Consider the following 5,511-nt stretch of genomic DNA (forward strand, 5'->3'; position numbering starts at 1 on the left):
GTTGTATTTTTCATCGTTGTTACATCGCACCTTGACTGGCTCATCTCCTCTTATTGGGGGTTCTTAAAGCTCTTATAACAACCCATACAAAATCAAACTCATTTGCCATCATCCTTTTCAAAACATTTTCTTTCTACTTGAGCCCTTGGTATTAGCTCCTCTCTTTTTGCTCCCTCCCCCACCCTCCCACCCTCACGGACCCCTGATAAATTATTAACTATTGTTATTTTCATATCTTACACTGTCCACTGTCTCTCTTCACCTACATTTCTGTTGTTCACATTTCTGTTGTTCGTACCCTGGGGGTGGGGGGCGGGATGTATATGTCAATCATTGTAGATGGTTCCCCATTTCTCCTCCTTTTTCCACCCTCTGCCCCCATGCTCCTGGCATCGCTACTCCATTATACAGTTCCTGAAGGCTTTTCCTGATTCCGTGTGTTGTGAGCTCTTATCTGTACCAGTGTACGTGTTCCTGTCTAGCCAGATTTGTAAGGTAGAACATGGTCACGGTAGTGGGGGTGGGGTGGGAGGAGGAAGCATTAAAGAACTAGAGAAATGTTGTGTGTTCTGACGGTGCTATACTGCTGCACCCTGGAATGACCCATTCCTTCCTTGTGACCCTTCTGTGAGGGAATGTCCAATTGTCTACAGAGGGGCTTTGGGTCTCCTCTCCGACCCCCATCATTTGCATCAATATATTTGTTTGTTTGGGGTCCTTGAGAAGCATACTTTGATAGTTGCAAAGGAGCTAGGGCAAGAAAAGGGAGAGAAAGGGAAGAAAACAAATCAAATATATTTCTTAAAAAGATACATAGATGCATATACACCGATAGGCATAAAATACAGAGGCAAACAGAGAATAACATTGATAGATAGTATCATAGTTGTTGGTTTTTCTTAACATAAAAAACACTTGACTCCCATAGTCACACAAACCCTCATTGACTCACACTAACTCCTGAGTTTGCTCCACAATAGAAATCTGATGATTCACATGAATAATACCAAGGCCAAACCCAACTAAGGCACACAAACCTGGACTTACTGTACAGTCACAATCCTAGATCTGGCTCACTTATAACTCCAAACATGCCTTACCCTGATTACAAGCCATAAAAGTATTACCAAGTTCAAGAGATGACCGGTGACATTCCTCCCTGCGAGAGAAAGAAGACATACTACTAGTTTTCAACATCTTACTGGGGTTCTTGGCTAATGTCCAAAGAAAAGGGAATTAAATGAGAGTCATACAATTAGAAAAGGGGCATCTAGCATTGTCCTGACTTGTGGATGCCAGATTTGTTTCATGAAGAAAATTCTAAGGGATGAACATAATATCCTAGGGAAAATCAAAGAAGCAGAATAACCAGTGTTGGTGGGTGTGGGAAAATCTGAACCCTTAGGCATTGTTACTGGGATTGCAAAACAGTACCACCATTGTGGAAGCGTTCTTCACAAAAACTAAAAACAATAGGGCCTAGGAGCAATTCTATTCCTACGTATATATCTAAAAGACTTAAATGCAGAGACTCAAAAAAAGAGGTGTACATCAATGTTTATTGCAAGACTATTCACAATAGCCAAAAGGGTGAGGGAAAAAAACACCCTAGATGTCTATGGACACAGGAGGATAAATGAACTGCGATACATACATACAATGAAATACAACTCATCCAAAGTAGAGAGATGGAATCTTGATCCACGGCTGGAGCATGAAGACATCATGCCGTGCACTTACAGAAGAACAAATGTCGTATGACCTCACTGATGTAAAAAGACAAGAAATGGCAAATGCACGGACTAATATTTATTAGAGACCACAGGGTTGGGGAGAGAGAGACAAGAGAGGTTGATGGCGATGGAAAGGTCTTGCTGTGCGGCCGATTATTGTAATTGCTATCAAGATTCTTACACATCTGTAAAAAGCTAAATTTGCAAATGTTGCCTGCTAGATACAGGAGCAGGCTTCAAAAAGCCTGTGGGAAATCTCCATGATCATTCAATTCCGCTTTTCCAGAAACTTTTGGAAACCCCCTCATCCTTCAAAGAATGACACCAAAAAAGTGGCCACTGACGTGGCTCAGGTACTACCAAACACTTCAAGAGATTACATTTTAGTTTTCGGGTCATGGTTTCAGTGGACACCCAGTTAACTGGCCTAATAACATATTTAGTGCTTATGTTCTGCCTCCTAGTTCATTGACCTGGTCTTTCAAAGGCAGGCAGGCAGATATCCAAGGGCCAAAAATACACCTCTCTTCACCTGGAAGAATGGAGGAAGAGGGGGGGTCAGGATTAGGAGGAGGATGTGGGGGGTGTGACTCATGCGCTATAGAGCATCTACCATTTTGCCATAAAAACAGAACTGGATGGTGTCCAGCTACCTTAATTGAAATTCTGATCAAAGTTTCCACAGAAGAATCCCAATCACAAGGGGGGTAAATGCAGAACAGAATTTCACAATTCTCATGGAGCTCTAGGGATTGAATGAACCCTTGAAACTACTGCCCAGAGATCATCTTGAAACCTTAAACCACGCGTATCCCTTGCAGCAGTCATAAAATCAAACACTAGTTTAGCCTAACTAGTGCAGAAGATCTGCCTTGAACGGTCCGCTCTTTTCAGAACTCTCTAGATGGGATAAAGTCACAACAACTCGAAAGATGAAATAGGGAACACAAGGGTTGGTGAGCATATGTTAATGAGGGAGGAACAACTCAGAAAAGGATGGTGAGTAGGGTTACATCGCTTGAAGAATCGAAGCAATGCCACAAAGCTGAGGGCATCAACAGGACTGGACTGGGGTGTGTTTGGCTGGAGAAAAGGCAAAGGGGGAGTTTACAGTGAGACTTCCAGCCTTACACAGCCCAGGAAGAAAGTCCTGGTGATTCACATCCAAATACCAGCCAATGAATACTATATAGATCACAACAGATTAAACTGAATTAAAAATAATCGTGAAGATGTTGCACAGCCAGGCAGCATTTTGGTCTGTTAAAAAAGAAAAGAAAAGAAAAGAAAGGCAAAGGGGGAGGAAATAACAAACACTGATGCCCGGGTCTCACCTCTCAGAGATTCTGAACAAACTGGTAGATGCTGTGACCTGGGCATCTGGATTTGTAATGCCCCCTGGTGATTCTAAAACAGTGTTTATGTGTGCGCCGGGTGTTAGAGAGGGATGCTAACAAAGCAAGGTGGGAAGACCAGAAGCAGCATTCATCTGGTTCACCCAGGCAAAATAAAGATGGTGAGATGAGAAGAGAGGTGACGCGTGGGCCCATAATGACAACAGATGAAGTCACAGCCAGACTTCTTGTTTTGAAAGCAGAGCAAGCTTCAGCTTCATGGCTTTTGTCATTGTCGTTTTGTCATGGAACCAATTGACTCAGACTAATATTGGGTATCATTTTCTGCAAGGCAATTTAATGGTAGCTCTAGAGGCTCCAAATATATATACACACACACAAATTCACTGTCATGGAGTTGACTCAGATGCATAGCAACCGTTTATGACAGAGTAGAACTGCCCCTTAGGGTTCTTAGACTTTAAATATTTATGGGAGCAGACAGCCTCTTTTTCCCCCGCGGACTTGAACCTGCAAGCCACACAGTCCAAGCATGAGCTCCCTACCGTCAATGATGCTATTTCCAACTTACATTTGTTTTATTGTTTCAACAAATATGAGCAATCACCCAGATTTTACATATAATCCAGTAAAGTACCATTTATCAAAGACCAGGTAGGTAGGTATAAGGCCTATATTACAGGGAACACTGTAGTTCCAAACCAAAAACCAAACTCACTGACATTGAGTCGCTATCAACTCATAGGGACCCCATGGGACAGGGTTGAACTGCCTTTGTGAATTTCTGAGGCTGTAACTCATCACCAGAATAGAAAGCCTTATCTTTCTCCCTCCGAGCAGTTGGTGATTTCAAACGGCAGACCTTGGGGTTAGCAGCCCAGCTCATAACCACTATGCCACCAGGGCTCCACTGTGGTTCAGAGATGGTGAATAAATATCCTAGGTTCACAGCCAGGGTGAAGTGGGATTCAGAAAGGCCTGACTCTAATCAGCATGTGCTTACTACTGGACCACCGTGCCTATTTCTGATCTGGATGGTTGTTTGTGATGCACAATTCAGAAGTGAAGTAACAGGAGTCACTCGTGAACCATGGTGGCAGTATTATCTCATTATCGCTGTGACTAGAGGTCATCATTCCCAAACACTGACCCAGGGTGCCTCTGTAGAGGATCCGATCCAGCCTTGCCCTTGAGGGATTGTTATTCTAACTGAGAATGAAAAACATTCTCCAAATCTGGCTTTCCCCAGATAAGCAATTCATGAGGGAGGACTTCTTTAGTGATCTAAAAACTAAGAAGAATCTCTGTGGCCAATATAGCAGTTTTATTCTTCTACTCTGTTTTCAATATTCATAAGTTATTGTACAAAGGCACGTCAACCATCCAGATAAATATAACTGTGTTCCAAAATCCTGGCAAGGTGTTATTTCCAGGGGGAAGAGTGGACTTCAAAGCTTCCTACATTAAGAAGGTCTTTCTTAGCACAAGGCTAAAGAAGGGGGACCATTCCATCATGCCAATATTGTAATAGACAGGAGGAAAGGAAGGGGGACCGATAGACCCTTCCTAAGACATCAGATGGGAACTGGTAGTGTAATGGGTTATGGGTTAGATCCGTAATCAAAAGGTCAGCAGTTCGAATGCACCAGCCTCCCTGGGGGAAAAAAAGATGGGGTTTTCTGCTGCAGTAAAGATTTATCGACTTGGAAACATGAAGGGGCAGGTTGGCAGGGTACTCTGATTCTATGAATCATTGACTCTAAGGCAGGGGGGCCGTGCGCATGGTGGGGGGTGTTTGGAAGAGAATATGGAGTTGGGGTGGATTATGTCCTTAGGAGGGCAAATCCATACAGAAAGGACTACATACAATACCCTAGGGGGATTTTTGATGGGACAAAACCTAACAGACTTTGCAATTCTATATACAGGGTGGCCGGAAACACAATAAAAAATTCTAGGAAAATCATGACACCCCACCACCACCTGACTCCACCCCATTTTATTCTAGTTGTCATTCTTGGAAGGCATTGACAAAAATCACTGAGACGAAAATCCAAGGGTGGGAGAAGGGAGAGACTGAGGTTTGGATGAGGGATAGGGGTTCGGTTAGGTTAGGACTTCAGGCAGCTCAGAAACCCTGCCCAAACCACAGTAGGGCTCGGCTCGGGTACAGACTGCATTCAGATGCTAGATTCTCTGGCCATACGAGTGAAAGCCTGGTGGTGCAGAGGTTAAAAATTGGCTGCCAAGCAAAAGGCGAGCGGTTTGAACCTACCAGGCTTCGGTAATGATGCACAGCCTATCAGTTCGCCTGGATGGCGGGGGTTGGTTGGCACTGGGAATAACGTCTCTTACCATGGGCCCAACCAGACAGTTACATCTCCTGCGTACGGGTGGAAGCAATGCACAGCTGTAAGGCAGCG

At 43.8% G+C, this 5,511-nt stretch overlaps 1 protein-coding gene across 2 annotated transcripts in view; it reads right to left on the reverse strand.

Moving 5' to 3' along the window:
- Positions 1 to 5,511, reverse strand: part of NCEH1 (neutral cholesterol ester hydrolase 1) — an 82,208-nt gene that overhangs the window by 75,710 nt on the left and 987 nt on the right. The window lies entirely within an intron of this gene.

This window comes from Echinops telfairi, unplaced genomic scaffold, assembly GCF_000313985.2.
Source record: "Echinops telfairi isolate 266 unplaced genomic scaffold, ASM31398v2 ScPeMD7_7420;HRSCAF=8458, whole genome shotgun sequence".
In the NCBI taxonomy this organism is placed as follows: Eukaryota; Metazoa; Chordata; class Mammalia; order Afrosoricida; family Tenrecidae; genus Echinops; species Echinops telfairi.